The sequence below is a fragment of the Pelophylax lessonae genome (assembly GCF_965119305.1).
Source record: "Pelophylax lessonae genome assembly, chromosome: 9".
Lineage (NCBI taxonomy): Eukaryota > Metazoa > Chordata > Amphibia > Anura > Ranidae > Pelophylax > Pelophylax lessonae.
This window is the reverse complement of record NC_138776.1, coordinates 174,496,539-174,516,184: the sequence shown is the minus strand read 5'-3', so window position 1 is coordinate 174,516,184 and position 19,646 is coordinate 174,496,539. Positions and strand designations below refer to the sequence as shown.

Below are 19,646 nucleotides of genomic sequence, written 5' to 3'. Positions count from 1 at the left end.
AAAGTGCAAAGACAGCACAAGGACAGCACAAGAATTTTGTCCGCAGACTTCAGCTGACTGCAGAAGTGATGTCATGTAATGGTTAACTTTCCCTGCGTTTTTTATTTTCTGAGCATGCCCAGTCTTGCAAATCTGCGGTCTGTCGGCTGATTTCTGTACTGACAGGCAAACAATTGTCCGTTCTGGTGTCTGCAGACAAAAATTTTCATGTTTGCAAGAAAGACTCTTGTCTGCAGATTGTGTGCAGAAATCTGTCGGAGGCACCATACTAACACGCATACAATCGGCAGATCTTGCGTCCGCCGACGTTTGTATGACGACGATCTGCGTGTGTGTACGGGCCTTAAGGGGGAAATCTTCCAATGGGAGTAACTTTATTGGTGGCAACTGTGTAAAATGGGAATTTCTGCACTTTGAATAGATCACCTCTCACTTCTTGTTGCATTTCCAAAAACAATTTAAACAGCAAAAATGAACTGAGCAGTTTTACCCTTTCCATACTTCCAAAGAGGGCTTTTTATCAGAGCCGCTATTATACTGTTCTCATGTGTCAGCCTACGGTTAAGTGTATGTAACCCAAAATAATAATGTTGTGTAAATAGCTCTATTTTTGACTTGTAAATGTAGTTGTGCAAGGTTTTTTTTTTTTTATATTATTGTAAGTACAGTAAATGCTTAATAAATACTTGTTGTTCCTGCTCTTCATTTAGTCCTTTCCATAATAGGGTGACAACGCTATCCCACCAGCTCCCAATGTTGCAGAAGTATTTGTCACCCTCCTGTGTAAGCTACAAACAGCCGTGCTTTCATCTAGTGCTGTGGGAAACACTCCCTGCTAGTTTACTGACAGCTGCTCTGACCATTTAGCAACCAAGACTTGGAATTTATGCCTTAGTGATGCTACTAACAACCTTAAAAGGGACCCCCTCCCCTTTAAAACTGCCAATGCTATTTAAAGGCAACCAGGTAAACAAGTGACTTACATCTATCAATCAATGCCCCTTTTTAAAATTTTCCCACATTGCCACTGGATGTCATTTGTATGCATCCTGCTCCCACACTACCAGCTTTAAAAACACCATAATTAGTGGCCAGATTCTTCCTATGTGTTATCTGTGTTGGCCCACTGATAAAGGCAGGCCCAAAGCAAAAAAAATAAAAAATAGGCGCAGGGCCTCATGATGGGGTTTACAGAATACAGGACATCAAGGGTCAATTGGCTGGGGTGTAGCAAGAGGTAAATTATTGGGATTGGTCCAGGAGTGATAGGTGGAGTTTTGGATAGGGGGCATGCTAGGGACAGAGAGTTTGTTTTACAGACCCTGCTGGTGAAGTCGGAAGAACAGGAGTCAAGAACAGGAATCCTCGCCCTCCTGCCCTGTTTTGGGTTGTTTGGTTGTTTTATTTGTAAAAAAAAAAAACAAAGGAAAGGGTTTGGTGGTTAGGGTCTTGGAAGGCATTAATATTCTTGGAAAAGTTCATAGGGTGACCCATCTAAGGTAAGGAGCCCTCTAGGGGATCCCAGGTAATGCGCAGCTGGGGACCATTAAGTATTAACCCTGATACACAATGCTAATTTGATTTTTGGTGCCTCCCAAGATCGGCAACCTTTATGTTACGGGTACTGGATTTGGTATTGTTTCTGTTTTAAGAAATGTTTATTTTGTTAATTTGTTAAATGAAATGTAAATTTTTCTCAATATTGGTGTTATGCATTATTTGTTCAGAGCTAGTGGCATGGGTTTCAGTTGGGAAGAAATACGATGGGTTGAATTTATCTGTAATACACGAATCCTATCTTTGACAGATCTTGCGCATGTGCAATGTGAGATCTGGCACAGAAATGAAAATGCCTTTGCCAGAAGTTCTCGCAGGATTTTGTGAAATCTGGAGAGATCTTGTAGTGTATAGACAAGGTGATGTAGCCTTCCCAGGGTGCATCGCTGATGGCCTGGCTACATCACCAGTGATTTGAAAAAGGTCCCACAGTTAACAGTGCATGTCAGAGCACAAACCAAGCCATGAACTCCTAGGAATTGTCTGAAGACCTCCGGGACAGGATTGTATCGAGGCACAGATCTAGGGAAGGGTACAGAAAAATCTCTGCAGCATTGAGGGTCCCAATGAGCACAGTGGCCTCCTTCTTTCATAAATGGAAGATGTTTGAAACCACCAAGACTCTTCCTAGAGTGGGCTACCTGGACATACTAAACGATCGGGGGAGAAGGGCCTTAGTCAGGGAGGTGACCAAGAATCTGATGGTCACTCTGATAGAGCTCCAGCAGTTGTGGACAGAGAGGAACCTTCCAGAAGAACAACCATCTCTGCAGCACTCCACTAATCAGGCCTGTATGGTATAGTGGCCAGACAAAATCCACTCAGTAAAAGGCACATGACATCCCACCTGGAGTTTGCCAAAAGACACCTGAAAGACGCCCAGACCATGGAAAACAAAATTCTCTGGTCTGATGAAAGAAAGATTGAAGTCATGTTTGGAGGAAACCAGGCACCGCTTATCACCTGGCCAATACCATCCCTACAGTGGATCATGGAGGTGGCAGCATAATGCTGTCGGGATGTTTTTCAGTGGCAGGAACTGGGAGACTAGTCAGGATTGAGGGAAAGATGAATGCAGTAATGTACAGAGAGATCCTTGATGAAAACCTGCTCCACTGTGCTCTGGACATCAGACTGGGGCAAAGGTTCATCTTCCAACAGAACAACAACCCTAAGCATACAGCCAAGATAACAAAGGATTGTCTATGGGACAGCTCTGTGAATGTCCTTGAGTGGGCCAGCCAAAGCCCAGACTTTAACATCTCTGGAGAGATCTGAAAATGTCTGTGCATTGATGCTCCCCATCCAACCTGATGGAGTTTGAGAGGTCCTGCAAAAAAGAATGGGGAAAACTGCCCAAAAATACGTGTGCCAAGCTTGTAGCATCATACTCAAAAAGACTTGAAGCTGTAATTGGTGCACAAAGCTGCTTCAAAGTATTGAGCAAAGGCTGTGTTTACTTATGTACATGGGATTTGTTTCCTTTTTTATTAAATTTGTAAAGATTTAGGGTCCATTCACACTAGCGCGACTTGTCAGGCAACTTGGTTGCCTGACAAGTCGCGGTCGGTCGCTCGCCATTGAATAGTACAGGACCCGTTCTAATAGGAGCGACACAAGTCGCTCCGACTTAGAAAAAGGGTCCTGTACTACTTTGGGACGACCTGGAGGTGACTTGCATTGACTTCAATTATATGAAGTCCCTGCAAGTCACGCCGATGTGCACCGCGACTTCACAGTTCGCCCCTGCAAGTCACGCCGATGTGCACCGCGACTTCACAGTTCGCCCCAGCAAGTCATGCTGCGCCAGTGTGAATGGACCCTTAAAAACAAACTTCTTTCACATTGTCATTATGGGGTATTGTTTAGAGAATTTTGAGGAAAATAATGAAGGCTGTAACATAACAAAATGTGTAAAAAGTGAAGCGATGTGAACACTTTCCGGATGCACTGTATACATGTACACTTGATTAGACTGTTTTATGGTTGACCTCTATGCTTGCACTGTTAATGCCTGAATTTTACTTTTTTTTTATGACTGTCTTCCATTAATTCTATGCCTATGTATGTGGAATTGGACTCTTTGTTTGATATTTGTTTTCTCGTTTTGTAAGTTTCTTTACATTACAATAAAAATTCAATTAAACAAGAAAATATCTAAAGCAGCCCCCCCCCAAAAAAAAAATTTTTTTTTGGGGGTTTTTTGGTGCCTCAGGCCAAGGGGGGATTGGGACTTTAAGGGCAAGTGCATAAATATAGAAACAAGTATATAAATATATGATAGGAAATGTTCCGTTTTAAATAAAACAAAATTTATTTACAACAATGTAAATCCATATATTGTAGAAGAGACAACATATATAGGTGAACAAGGTGCTTGGGGGTAGAGACCCCGGTGTGAGGAAATAATAAAGGGGTTGATTCAGAGATGAATCAGTGACAGTGGTGAGAAAAGTGACTTTTTGCTAGGATTTCCACAGATATAGAGTGGGACATTGGTCCCTTAGGAGAATCCTATTGCTGACGCGTTTCGGCTCACTTGGAGCCTTTCTCAAAGCGTTGAGTCACTCTGTACTTCAGTCTATGAAGATAATATATAATATATAAATAGTTTATATTAGCCGGAAGGATCACCTCACCTATCTCCTCAAATGTAAGCTACTTGGACCGCTTCTTAGTCCAATACTTATGGGCACAAAAAGTCACCTTGCATTGTACAAGCACTAGGAGGCTATACACCTCCGTTGGAAAAGTCACCCTTCATGTTTACACCATATGCAATCTGATATAGACTAATTTTCTAACATAGATCGAACAACCTGAAAACAAGAGAGGGAATTTATTCCCCGTGGAGGAAGTACTTTTTAACTCCTTCAGTAAATGTAAGTGGTTTTACCCATTCCACAAACATTAAGATACTATGTGTTTTTATACCCATTAATACCATCTCATCCATCTCAGGCAATATGCATAGCCTGATCCCGCTGCGTTTGCAACAGGATGAAGGGAGCCATGCGCAGTAACCGTCAGCTATATTCATGTAGGTAAATTTTGCTATCAATAATTTTTGAAATTACACTTGACATGAATAAAGATCTAAACTATTTATATATTATATATTATCTTCATAGACTGAAGTACAGAGTGACTCAACGCTTTGAGAAAGGCTCCAAGTGAGCCGAAACGCGTCAGCAATAGGATTCTCCTAAGGGACCAATGTCCCACTCTATATCTGTGGAAATCCTAGCAAAAAGTCACTTTTCTCACCACTGTCACTGATTCATCTCTGAATCAACCCCTTTATTATTTCCTCACACCGGGGTCTCTACCCCCAAGCACCTTGTTCACCTATATATGTTGTCTCTTCTACAATATATGGATTTACATTGTTGTAAATAAATTTTGTTTTATTTAAAACGGAACATTTCCTATCATATATTTATATACTTGTTTCTATATTTATGCACTTGCCCTTAAAGTCCCAATCCCCCCTTGGCCTGAGGCACCAAAAAACCCCCAAATAACACATATAGGGACGGAGGCAACACCTACTTACCTTTTATTTTTCAAGCAGCCTAAGGAAAAATACCCCCCTCAAAGATAAAAATTTAACTTTTCTTATAATCTAAGCTGGTTTCAGTAAGAGTGGATGAGTCGTGGGTAATAAATCACAGCACTATACAAAGAAATAAAAACCTGAATCTGACTGAACAACCACCCTCTATATATAAAGAAAAGCAAAAACACAAACTGACAATAAACACCACTAAAGTTGCAAAATTCCTTACAAAATTTATTTACATATACATATCTTAAATTCAACACATATTTAAAAAGCTTGGCCAAGTAAATGTGCAAATTAAAAATTGTATTTAAAAAATTGAACAACACCCCCTTCTTCATATACATTCATTGAAAACAAAAAAAATGAGACCTGTGGGTGTGTTACAGTGGCAGGGAGGGAAAAACTCCCCATTGGGTTCACCTGACAGTAACGTAATCTCTTTCCACGCTATAATAAATAGTTAGCCTTAGGATTTAATATATACTATTATATATTTGATTTACTGTAAGTGATGTTTGCAGAGTTAATGACATTCAAAATGAATAACAAATGTCAGTAAGTACGGCATTGTTAGCAATCAGACATTAATTTGAAATTCAAGCAGGGGGCTGCCAAAAATCAGAAAATTAAAAAGGCATTCCAAAATCACATTTTATTTAATCTGTTGAGCATTTTCCACAAGCGACAAAATCCAGATTTCTGTTGTGATTTTTTTTCTGTCTCTTTCTTTCAGTGCGCTTATGAACTCATCTATATGTTCCTGTTTTCTTTTCTTGTCCGAAACAACTTCTAGACACGTTGTCTTGTTGAAATAGGCCGATGGTTGTCCACTCACCAGGATATCTGAAGCTGGAACAAAATAAATGTGTTTTACCAATGTGCGCCATTGTCTCTAATGGAATATGTTTCCGCTATGAACGCTGAGCAGAGAAGCTGCAATCCCTTCCCTTTGACTAGGAGACTGACCTGTCAGATATTGTCATAAAAGGAAGCACAGCAATACGAGCTTCAAATCTGTTCATTCACAATTGAAAGAAAAACACTGCCTGCTGTCCTTCTGCATTGTTATTCCATTCTGGGCACAGAGCTAAGAATACTGCCTGCTTCCGAGTCATGTACAGTGGCAAAGCAAAAATGCCATAAAGTGACCAAGCTACAGGGAATCCGGAAAGTATTCACAGCGCTTCACTTTTTCCACATTTTTTTTAGGTTACAGCTCTATTCCAAAATTGATTAAATTCATTATTTTCCTCAAAATTCTACAAACAATTGACAACATGAAAGTTTGTTTGAAATCTTTACAAATTTATTAAAAATAAAAAACTAAAAAAAAAAAAAAAAAAAAAAAATACCACATGTACGTAAGTATTCACATCCTTTGGCCAATACTTTGTTGAAGCACCTTTGGCACCAATTACAGCGTCAAGTCTTTTTGAGTATGATTCTACAAGCATGGCACACCTATTTTTGGGCAGTTTCTCCCATTCTTCTTTGCAGGACCTCTCAAGCTCCATCAGGTTGGATGGGGAGCGTCGGTGCAGAGCCATTTTCAGATCCCTCTAGAGATTGCTAAATGGGTTCAAGTCTGGGCTCTGGCTGGACCCCTCAATGACATTCAAAGAGTTGTCCTATAGCTACTCCTTTGTTATCTTGGCTGTGTGCTTAGGGTCGTTGTCCTGTTAGAACAGTGGTTCTCAATTCCGGTCCTCGGGACCCACTAACAGGCCAGATTTTAAGTATTACCTTGGGGGATGCAGACTAGAATACTGCAATCACTGAGCAGCAAATGAGATCACCTGTGATGTAATTTAGTTATCTTGCAAACCTGGCCTGTTGGTGGGTCCCGAGGACCGGAATTGAGAACCACTGTGTTAGAAGATGAACCTCAGCCCTAGTCTGAGGTCCAGAGGGCTCTGGAGCCGGTTCTCGTCAAGGATGTCTCTGTACATTGCTGCATTCTTCTTTCCCAAAATCCTGACTAGTATCCCAGTTCCTGCCACTGAAAAATCCCAACAGCATGATGCTGCCACCACCATGCTTCACTGTAGGGATGGTATTTGCCAGGTGATGAGCGGTGCCTGGTTTCCTCCGAACATGATACTTGCCATTTAGGCCAAAAAGTTCAATCTTTGTTTCATCAGACCAGAGAATTTTTTTTCGCATGGTCTAAGAGTCCTTCAGGTGCCTTTTGGCAAACTCCAGGCGGGCTGCCATGTGCCTTTTACTGAGGAGTAGCTTCCGTCTGGCAACTCTACTATACAGGCCTGATTGATGGAGTGCTGCAGAGGTGGTTGTTCTTCTGGAAGGTTATCCTCTCCCCACAGAGAAACTTTGGAGCTCTGTCAGAATGACCATTGGGTTCTTGGTCATCTCCCTAACTAAGGCCATTCTCCCCCGATAGCTCGGTTTGACCAGGCGGCCCACATTAGCAAGAGTCCTGGTGGTTCCAAACTTCTCCCATTTACGGGTAATGGAGGCCACTGTGCTCATTAGGACTTTCAATGCTGCAGAACATTTTCTGTACCCTTTCCCAGATCTGTGCCTCCATACAATCCTGTCTCAAGGGTCTACAGGACTTCATGGCTTGATTTTAGCTCTGAAAAAGCCCTGTTAACTGTGGGACCTTATATAGACAGGTGTGTGCCTTTACAAATCATCTCCAATCAACTGAGTTTACCACAGGGGGACTCCAAGCAAGTTGTAGAAACATCTCAAAGATCAGTGGAATCAGGATGCACCTGAGCACAATTTTGAGTATCTTGGCAAACGCTGTGAATACTTATGTACATGTGACTTATTTTGTTTTTTATTTTTAATAAATTTGCAAAGATTTTGAACAAACTTCTTTCACATTGTCATTATGGGGTTTTGTTTGTAGAATGTTGAGAAAATAACTAATGTAATCAATTTTGGAAAAAGGCTGTAACATAACAAAATATGGAAAAGTGAAGCACTGTGAATACTTTCTGGATTCACTGTATGTTCATTCAAATATTTACATATTCTTAGGAAGCACAACATGGTTTGATGCAGGCACGTGGAGCAATTCGTCCTTAAATTTCACTACAGAAGTGGTCTAGGAATATTTTGCTGTGATCTTTGATGTTGAATGAGTCCACAGTTCCTGTAGCTACTGGGGTCAATGAGGGCTTCTATTAAAACTCTTTTACGGCAAGTTAAGGATTGTTGCACCAATCACCCATAATATTATGACCACCCATAGTGTAGAAGTTTGAATCAATATGTTTATTTAAAAAAACGGAATTTTTGTAAAATCTTACCTGTAAAATTCCTTTCTCTGAGTCCTCCGACAGTCGCCGCCCCCTCTAAGTCATCACTGTTGGGTATTGTCATCTGCTCCGCAGGAGTAGCTAGGCATATAGACTTAGTTAAAAACAAAAGGCATTTGCATGTATACACCCCTGGGGGCTGTCCCATCTGGTCAATACCCCCCTGCAGTGTCCACTCCCAACTCAGTTTGGTAACATAGCAGTAAGAAAACAAGAACCCCATATAGAGGGGCGGGGGGCGGCGACTGTCGGAGGACTCAGAGAAAGGAATTTTACAGGTAAGATTTTACAAAAATTCCGTTTTCTCTTACGTCCTCCGACAGTCGCCACCCCCTCTAAGTCATCACTGTTGGGATGTCCCAAAGCAGTATAGACATGAGGGGTGGGAGACGCAACCATATAAGAGGCAACGCAGTACCCATAGCAGAGAAAGGAACCTTACATGCACTGTAAGAGAACCCACTGGGCAACAGAAAAAACAATGCTCAACAGGAGCAACCGCCCAGGAAAGCAAATACCAACAGACAGGGACCCATAAAAAAACAAGGGTCCTTCATGGCACTGCCGCACTGAGAACTTTGCGGCCAAAGGAAGCATCAGCCGATGCCAGAACGTCGACTTTGTAGAATTTCGAGAAAGTGTGCACCGACGACCAAGTCGCAGCTTTGCACACCTGGGCCACCGAGGCCCTATGCCAACAAGCCCAGGACGTACTCACAGATCTAGTAGAGTGCGCCTTAACAGGGAAGGGTTCCTTCAAAGCATAAGCCTGCTCAATGGTCTGTCTGATCCATTTGGCAATAGTTGCTGCGGACGCAGCCATGCCCTTCCGAGACCCCTCAGGAAGAACAAACAGGGAATCCGTTTTACGAAAGGATTCTGTAGACAGGTAAACCCTGATCGCCCGGACAACATCCAAAGAATAAGAAGAGGTGTATAATGAGAATCAGAGGAGGCTCACATACACTAGCAGCGCTAATATGTGAGCCTCCTCTGATTCTCATTATACACCTCTTCTTATTATTTGATTTTTTATAGCGGCTGCTTTACATTTAGATTTTCTATTTTATTAGCGCTGGGTTGAGTGGGTTTTATTCTTACTCCTATTATCAACATCCAAAGAATGCAAAGCAATCTCCTTCGGATGCTTAGGCTTCGTGCAAAGTGAAGGCAGAACAATTTCCTCATTAAGGTGAAATTCAGTGACCACCTTGGGAAGAAAGGACGGAAGTGTTCTCAACACCACCTTATCCTTATGAATTACCAAGTAAGGGGAGCGGCAAGACAACGCCGCCAGCTCCGATACTCTGCGAGCCGAAGTGATCGCCACCAAAAAGGCGACCGTCTTTGACAACAGAGGCAAAGAGATCTCCCTGATATTTTCAAAGGGAGCACGCTGTAACACGGACAGAACCAAGTTCAAGTCCCATGGAGGTAAAGGCTCCTTTCTGGGAGGAACCAAGTGTGGCACACCTTGAATGAAGGTACGGACCAAGGAATTAGACGCCACAGGGCGTTGGAAAAGGATGGCCTGACCCTTTATCGTGACCAGCGCCAAACGCTGATCCACGCCAGACTGGAGGAAAGCCAACACTCTTGACACCGAGTACGAGCGAGGGGAAAACCCCCTGGACTCACACCAGGCGAAATAAGCTTTCCAGGTACGGTAATAGATTTTACCAGAAGAGGATTTCCTAGCCTTGATCAGCGTAGGGATAACCTCAGGGGAGAGACCCTTGTCCCTCAGGACCTGGGTCTCAGCAGCCAGGCCGTTAAAGCCAGCGACTGTAAAGCAGGATGGAAGATTGGATCTTGAGACAGAAGACCTTCCCGCAGGGGCAGTCGCCCCGGAGGCGCCACTGCCAGGTGAACAACGTCGGCGTACCAGGACCGGCGAGGCTAGTCCGGCGCGACCAGAATCACCAGGTGCGGCTCCGAGGCTAGCCTGCGGAGGAACCTGGACAGCAACTGAATTGGAGGAAAGGCATACATCAGACGATACTGATGCCAAGGGGCCACCAACGCATCCAAGGCGTCCGCCAACGGATCGCGCGTTCTTGCCACGAACCTTCCCACCTTTTGATTTAGCCGAGATGCAAACAGATCCACGTCCGGGATCCCCACTTCGCACACAGCATTTGGAAGACCTCCGGGTGTAAGGACCATTCCCCCTGGTCCAGGGTCTGGCGACTCAGTCTGCTTGCCAATTCTCTACACCCGGAATGTGAACCGCTGAGATTGCCGGGACGTGAAGCTCGGCCCAAGACAGAATGTCTGTCACCTCCCGGGCCGCCCGAGCACTCCTGGTGCCCCCTTGGTGGTTGATGTAAGCCACCGCGGTAGCATTGTCCGCCCGGACAGGACGACCCTGTAGACGATCCGACCACTGGAGGAGGCAGAGCTTGATCGCTCGCAATTCCAGTACGTTGATCGGAAGGGAGGACTCCTCCTCCGACCAAGTGCCCTGGGCAGACAGGGTGCCCAGGACCCCACCCCAGCCTAACAGGCTGGCATCCATGGTGATCACCATCCAAACCAAGGGACGGAAAGACTTGCCCTGCGTCACCGGAGACTGGAGCCACCACCGAAGAGCCAATTTTGTCTGACGACTCAAGGAGACATGCAGATCCAGGGACCGAGCCAGTCCATCCCATTTCGCCAGGATCTCCGCTTGGAGACCTCGCGTGTGGAACTGAGCAAAAGGTATCGCCTCGAAGGTCGACACCATCAACCCCAGGACCCGCATACAGGTCCTGAGTGATGATGCTGGCACATCCCTGAGGGACCCGATCTCGTCCCGCAATGTTCGGAGCTTGTCCTCCAGCAGGAACACCTTCTGAGTCCAGAATCATCCCCAGGTAGGGAAGACGAACCGAAGGGGACAACGATGATTTCTGAATGTTGATGGTCCATCCGAACTCCCTGAAGCGTTCGGACCGTGATGGACAGATCGCGCACCAGGTCCTGACTGACACTTGATCTTATGAGGAGATCGTCTAGATACCCCAAGACCGCAATGCCCTGAGCCCTCAGTAGGCCCAGAACCGGCGCCAGTACCTTGGTAAAGACCCTGGGAGCCGAAGCAAGACCGAAAGGTAACACCACAAACTGGTAATGGTCTTCCGCGACAGCAAACCGAAGGTACCGCTGATGACCCTCGAAGATGGGGGACATGCAGGTACGCATCCTTGAGGTCTATTGAAGCCAGGAACTCCCCTGGGCTCAGAGAAGCCACCACCGATCGGAGAGACTCCATACGGAATTTCCAAACTCGCACAAAGCGGTTCAGAGCTTTCAGGTCCAGGATAGGACGCACTTTGCCCTCCTTTCTGGGCACAGTGAACAGATTGGAATAAAAGCCCCGAAACCTGTCCTGGTGAGGCACCGGGACGACCACTCCCTGAGCAAGGAGGTCCTGAACCGCACGGTGCAAGTCCTGCAGACGCCCCAGAGGCAAATGAATATTTGAGGGGAAGAATCTGTCCGCTGGCCGGGAAAGAAACTCGATCTTGTATCCCGACCGAACGATTTCCTGAACCCACCTGTCCGAAATCCGGAGCAGCCAAAGTTGGAGGAAACCGCGCAAACGTCCACCCACCCCAGAAACGGGTGAGGGCGTGCCTTCAGGCAGAAGTGGATTGGCCCGTCGAAGCGGTATTGCCTGACTTCTGCTTACCCGCCCAGGGCTTCTTCTGTCCGCCCTGGGACTTGAAGGGCTTGCCCTTGGATTGGTTCCGAAAGGCACGAAAGGAACCCTGACTGGATCTAGGCGCAGAACTCCGCTTGCCCCGGAAGGACTTGTGCTTCGGGTTCTGGGGCAGCATAGTGCTCTTGCCCCCCGTGATGCCTTTTACCAGGGTATCCAACGCCTCGCCAAAAAGGCGAGAGCCAGCATAGGGAAAATCAGCAACCGTTTTCCACGAGGACTGGTCGGCCGACCAGCTCTTCAGCCATATCAGGCGTCGGTTAAGCACGGCGACACTGGAGAGGCGAGCCACCAAGGGGGCCTCATTTAAGGCTGCATCACACAGATACATAATTCCTTGGTGGATTTGATCCACCATTTCCAGCCGGGCAGGCGGAACATCATCAGACACAAGGTTGTTCTTAAGCACCATAGTCCAATCAGCAACCGCCTGCGCCACTAACATGGACGCGAAAATGGGTTTGAGCAGAGAGCCCGCCACCGTATAGGAATGGCGGGCCAAAGACTCCAAACACCGGTCCGTTGGATCCCGGAAAACCGGGGAATCCTCCATAGGAACCAAGGTAGCCTTGTTCAACACTGCAACCGTGTGATCCACCTGTGGAGGTACACACCAGCGCGATTCCGTAGCCGGCGTGAAGCAATTTGAACCGACTGGGCACCACGAACGGACGTTTTAACGTGCGCCACACTTCATTAACAGTGTAATGAAACTCAGCGGGACAGGGAAAAACCTGCGCCGACTTGCGGGTCCTGTGCGTCCCAAAAGAGGACGCAACGCCCAGGGGACTGGGCTCATCCTCCAAGTGCAAAGTTTCCTTCACAGAAATAATTAATTCATCCATGGTCGCCCGTTCTTCGGACGACCCCGGAGAGGAGGTATCAACCCCCTCCACCTCCGCCTCAGACCCCTGCAGGTCCAAGGATGAGCGGGACCCTGAAAAGGGCACACTCGCAGCAGCCATATCACCCTCTGAATCAGGGGAGAGGGACAATCTGGGCCTCTTACGAGCAGCACGTTCAGCCATCAGCATTTCCATATTAGACACTAAAGTCGCCACTACAGCGGCCAAATCAGGTCTCAGAGGGGCCACAGGAGAACTGGGCTGGTGGAAATTTGCTATCCGGAGAATCCATGCGCAGGTGAGAAAAAAAGGACAGTGCAAGATTTAGGTGCTGTCCCTTTAAAAGTGCTGCGAGTGCGCAGCCCACCGCTCCAGCTATAAAGATAGAAAAAGACCCCCAAACAGGAAGGAGACAAAACTGAGCCAGAAGCGACAGTACAGAAAAAATATTCCTGCTTCAGAGGAAAGAGGAAGTGCTGTAAAAGTAGGCTGAACCATCTGCTGCATGACCCAGGGAAAATGACTGCCCCATAGGAACGTATGGGAGACTCCACCAAAATGGCCGCCGACATGCGGCCGAACCGAGCGATCGGTCACCTCAAAAATGGCGGCGATTGGCGCCAAATCAGCATGTAGTTGTGCCCATAGAGAAGCTCACATGCCTGCCCAGTGTATAAAACAATGGCGGACTGCTCGGTTTCCCCCCGCCGCGGCCCATACACAGTCTGCACCCCCAAACACACACAGCGCCGCAGCGCATGTACAAGCGATCCCCGCAGGGATCGCAGCAGGGAGTCACACAAGGCACAGACATGGGGAACACACAGCAACCAGGACTGCTACCCCACACAGAGGCCCCACACAGAAGTACTTACCTGTACCCGATGGCGTGGGGAGCCTCACAGAACGGAAAGCCGCTGTCCTCATCTGACAGGGAATGCCGTTTGCCAGGGACATTGCACTGCTGAGTCGCAGATGCGCCCAGTGAGGTAGCCACCTCACAGCTGCATCCCTGCTGCGAACAGAGATGGGTCGTTCATAATGCCAGGGCGAACCATAGCTGAACGCTCAATGGCGGGCTGGGGGTCCATCTGACCCTCTGTGCCCTGGGGAACCAGGGCGGCCAGTCCGAATCCCAGCACCGCATGTCCATCTTCGTCTGAAGAGTCGACTAAAAACTAAAGCTGACAAAATAAACAGCTAGAAAAGAAAGAAAAACTGACATTTTTCAAGAAAATCAAATAAAAAGAAGATAGGCTGAGACCGAAGCCCCAGCACAGGGAAAGCCTAACTACTCCTGATGCTAGGCAAATTAAAACTGAGTTGGGAGTGGACACTACAGGAGGGTATTGACCAGATGGGACAGCCCCCAGGGGTGTATACATGCAAATGCCTTTTGTTTTTAACTAAGTCTATATGCCTAGCTACTCCTGCGGAGCAGATGACAATACCCAACAGTGATGACTTAGAGGGGGCGGCGACTGTCGGAGGACGTAAGAGAAATAATAGTAACTCTTACATTCAGATTGAAAAAAATGCTTGGGTATGTAAAAACACAAAGCAGCATACATATCTCCAACATCTCTTCTGGTCCAGGATGCCCTACACGTTGTGTCACAACACAGGACTTCATCGGGAGAACTGGATTGGTTATGTTAGATGCCATTTATCTGGTGGAGCCCGAAAATTGTGTGGTGACCCATTCTGTTGTGGTTTCCATTAAAAATCATATGGTGGCCATTTTCCTAGACCGGAAGTGATGTCGGAGATCTGTATGCTGCTTTGTGTTTTTGCATAACCAATCGTTTTTTATTGATCTGAATGTAAGTGTTACTATTTTTTTTTATCGATTTTGACTACTACACTATAGGAGGCCATCTTGCATTACCCTAACATATGGATTATGCATGGTGAACGGAGCCTTAAAGGGACCACTACCAAGGAAAATCCAAATACATCTGATAGATCTGCAACCAAGCCAGGATCGGGGAAACATCGCCCTGAGCACTGTAATCAAAAAGCAAATTTGGTTACTCACTAAGGTGAGAGTTCTGGGAGCACAAGAAGGTGAAAGTACACAACTTTGTTTATACTATATATATTCACACGAGAGGCACTTTATTTGGAAGCAAGTGGTTATAATTGTTACATCACAGCTGGAGAATGAACTGTTATACACTTTCATATATACCATGGGTGTCCAACCTTTTGGCTTCTCTGGGCCACATTGAGCGTAGAGAAATTTTCTCGGGCCGCATATAAAATATATACTATAGTTAAAGTATATAAGTAATAAAATGCCGCTGCGCCCTTCCTGTGCCACCGCCCCCCCCCCCCCGCACTAATTTAACACAACTAGAAGATGATCAAATGAAATTGAATCAGTATATAGAGGTTTACTCCTTCTGAGAAATATTAAAGGAACACTCTAACCAACATGACCACTTCAGTGATTTGAAGTGGTCATGGTGGTAGAAGTCAGAAACACTGCACATGCGCGCCTCCCCCCTCCCCTCCGAGGCAGCCTCTGCCTACAATTAGTTGGAGGCCCCTGTGGCCATGCCCCCGACCCGACGTCCTTCCTCACCCAGAAAAAAAAATTGTCACGGGGCAGTGGGCCGCATTGCCTGGGGTTCCGGGCCGCATGTGGCCCCCGGGCCGCAGGTTGGACATGCCTGATATATACAGTAGATGCACTTTTGAAATGGACTGCACTAATGTTATGCACTTTATATGCCATGATATATATACAGTATGTTACAAAAGTGAGTACACCCCTCACATTTTTGTAAATATTTTATTATATCTTTTCATGTGACAACACTGAAGAAATGACACTTTGCTACAATGTAAAGTAGTGAGTGTACAGCTTGTATAACGGTGTAAATTTGCTGTCCCCTCAAAATAACTCAACATATAGCCATTAATGTCCAAACCTCTGGCAACAAAAGTGAGTACACCCCTAAGTGAAAATGTCCAAATTGGGCCCAGTTAGCCATTTTCCCTCCCCGGTTTCATGTGATGCGTTAGTGTTAAAAGGTCTTCGGTGTGAATGGGGAGCAGGTTTGTCAAATCTGGTGTTATCGCTCTCCCTCTCTCACACTGGTCACTGGAAGTTCAACATGGCACGTCATGGCAAAGAACCCTCTGAGGATATGAAAAAAAATTGTTGCTCTACATAAAGATGGCCTAGGCAATAAGAAGATTGCCAAGACCCTAAAACTGAGCTGCAGCATGGATGCCAAGACCATACAGCAGTTCAAAAGGACAGGTTCCACTTAGAGCAGGCCTTACCATGGTCGACTAAAGAAGTTGAGTGCACGTGCTGAGCGTAATATCCAGAGGTTTTCTTTGGGAAATAGACGTATGAGTGCTGCCAGCATTGCTGCAGAGGTTGAAGGGGTAGGGGGGTAAGCCTGTCAGTGCTTAGACCATATACGCTGCACACTGCATCAAATTGTTCTGCATGGCTGTCATCCCAGAAGGAAGCCCCTTCTAAAGATGATGCACAAATAAGCACAAAAACAGTTTGCTGAAGACAAGCAGACTAAGGACATGGATTACAGGAACCATGTCCTGTGGTCTGATGAGACCAAGATAAACTTGGTTCAGATTGTGTCAAGCGTGTGTGGCAACAAGGTGAGGAGTACAAAGACAAGTGTGTCTTGCTTACAGTCAAGCATGGTGGTAGGAGTGTCATGGTCTGGGGCTGCATGAGTGCTGCTGGCACTGGGGAGCTACAGTTCATTGAGGGAACCATGAAAGCCAACATGTACTGTGACATACTGAAGCAGAGCATGATCTCCTCCCTTCAAGGACTGGGATGCAGGGCAGTATTCAAACACGATAACTACTCCAAACACACCTCCAAGACGACCACTGCCTTGCTAAAGAAGCTGAGGGTAAAGGTAATGGATTGGCCAACCATGTATCCAGCCCTAAACCCTATTGAGCATCTGTGGGGGCATCCTCAAACAGAAGGCGGAGGAGCGCAAGGTCTCTTACATCCACCAGCTTCTTGATGTCATCATGGAGGAGTGGGTGGAAGAGGCATCCAGTGGCAACCTATGAAGCTCTCGTGAACTCCATGCTCAAGGGGGTTAAGGCAGTGCTGGAAAATAATTGTGGCCACACAAAATTGTGAAACTTTGGGCCCACTTTGGACATTTTCACTTAGGGGTGTACTCACTTTTGTTGCCAGCGGTTTAGACCAGCGTTCCCCAATGGGTGTTCTGCTGAACCCTAGGGTTCCTCGAGAACAAAATTGAGGTTTTGCGGCATTTTGCCACATCAAAGATAGCCGCCGCTGCCTGCCATTTCCGGAAGGTCGGAAACAGCAGAGCAGGGCCAGTACAAGGGGGGGCGGAACCTTCACTTCCCTGTTAGCGGAGATACAAACGTGATAGGGATTTGTAGCGACGTCAGCCACCGGCTGGAGCCGAAATTTCAAAGGACCAAGATGAGAGGAGCAGAGGGTTTGCTTGCCGAAGCTGTGACCTGGAGGAGCCGCCGTGCCAAGGAAGAACCAAGCACTGTTAATCCCAGTAAGCTGAATGCCATCATTACCTCTTTGGATTGGGGGGGGGGGGGGGAGACTGAGGCTGAGGGGAGGTTAATTACCAATGGTATTTGTATTATGCAGAATGAGGGGGTTAATGTATTGCTACTGGTCACTGATGCATTAGTGACCGACCAGTGACAGTTAATTAACCTGTTTGAGCTGCATTAGTGCAACCAGCGTCAGTGTTAATTAAACCCTTTTTGCTGCATTAGTGCAACCAGTGCCACTGTTTATTAGTGCACTGATTTTGTGAGTGCATTTTAATTTGTTTTAATAAAATACTATTGCTGATTTAAGCGGTAAAACAATATGTATAATTTCTATTCCTTTTGTGAGTTATTGGTGGTGAAAATATCTTGCTGTGTTTCCCTCACATCATTTGATATACTGGAGGAGTCAAGAGTTGGTGTCTGGATACCTGAAGCAGCCAATTAAGACCCTTTAAAGGGGAAAGCACACTGTGAGCTATATTGCCAAATAGGTTCATGTGTTAAGGTGAGCGTCGATAGTGAATGGTGCTGGTATTTACAGAAGAGTGCTCACAGCAAGAAATGTAGGCTTCTTTTTAGTAGATAGCAATTGAGTTGGTTTGGAACAATTTGGTGATGGAAATCTCACACTCATACACTTATGGACTTTAAATTTTTATATTTAATTATTTTCCTTTTCACATCTCTGAATATTGTACACATTGGATTTATTGTATATATGCATATATAGTGTATTGGTAGAGTAATATTTATTGGTCAAAACATTGGAGTATTTGCACTATTTTTTACACATTTCTTGTAACAGATATTGGTTTCTTGATGATGGAATAATGTTGCACAGTACAATTTAGGATATATTTATGGTTTTATGTGAGGAGTTCAGTGATTTTCAGGAACATTTAATAGATTTGGAGAATGGACACATTTTTATTTGTAGCGGTTTAACACATTTGGTGTTGCACAGAGAATTGTATTTACTAACACTCCTTAATGTGCTGCTTCCTGGGGTGTGTAACGTGTAGCATGTAACATGGCTACCCCAAGAGGCAGTGTGTCTATGTATGGGGGGGTATATCATTTTAACCTAAGCTGGAAAGAAGGAAGTGCTGTATCATACAGAAAAAGATAAGATTTTCCTAAGTTCTATAAGAGCGAGAGGGTAGAACCAGATGAGCATATATTGTTTTAATGGGTTAAGTTCTACTAAATCATTCTACAACCTCTTTAACCACTTTGCCACTGAGTACCGGAGTACTACTGCGGCAAAGTGGCACGATCCCGTCTGACGACGTAGACCTACGTCGCCAGACTCCTCCCCTGTAGGCGGCGCTCGCGAGCCGCCGGAGGCGCAGTCCCGCTGTTTTCATTCACAGCGGGAGTCGGGCCAGGGGAGTCGGGCCAGGGGAGGAGCAGCGGCGATCGCCGCTGCTCTGCCCCGATCGTCGGGGATCTAGTGTGGAGATCCGCCCGCCTGTGTAAACACGAGGGGTCGGATCTCCTCAGTGACAGGGAGTGACAGATCGGAGTGTTCAGCATAGCTGGACATCCGATCTGTCCCTGTCTCACACAGTCACCTCCCCCCCGCCACACGTCAGTAAGCACCAGGCATACATTAACCCCTCCCTCTCCAATAAAAATAACCCCTTCCCTGCCAGTGTCATTTTTACAGTAACAGTGCATATTTATAGCACTGATTACTGCAGTAATGTCACTGGTACCCCCAAAAGTGTCAAAAATGTCAAAGGGTCCGATCTGTCTGCCGCAATGTCGCAGTCCCGCAAAAAAAAAAAAAAAAAATTGCAGATCGCCGCCATTACTCGTTAAAAAAAAAACACCAAAAATGACATAAATCTTTCCCTTTGTTAGTCAACGCAATAACTTTTGCACAAACCAATCAAAATACGCTTATTGCGATTTTTTTTACCAAACATGGGTAGCAGAAAAAAAAATGGCCAAAAATTAAAAAAAAAATTGGTTTTTACATCTTTTTTGGGGGGAATTTCATTTAAAAAATGTTAAAAATGTTATTTTTTCAAAATAAACGCTCTTTGTTTATAGCGCAAAAAGTAAAAATCGCACAGGTGATCAAATACCACCAAAAGAAAGCTCTGTTTGTGGGAAAAAAAAGGACG

At 45.7% G+C, this 19,646-nt stretch overlaps 1 long non-coding RNA gene across 2 annotated transcripts in view; it reads right to left on the bottom strand.

Moving 5' to 3' along the window:
- The window catches only part of LOC309564718, a 181,912-nt gene that overhangs the window by 150,910 nt on the left and 11,356 nt on the right, over positions 1 to 19,646 (bottom strand). The window contains exon 3 of one of the 2 annotated variants that reach the window (XR_014225757.1): positions 5,758 to 5,971. The exons of the other annotated variant lie outside the window; for it this stretch is intronic. This is a non-coding gene — a long non-coding RNA (uncharacterized lncRNA). Of the gene's footprint in view, positions 1 to 5,757; positions 5,972 to 19,646 lie in introns of those variants that run through there. 2 annotated transcript variants of the gene reach the window in all.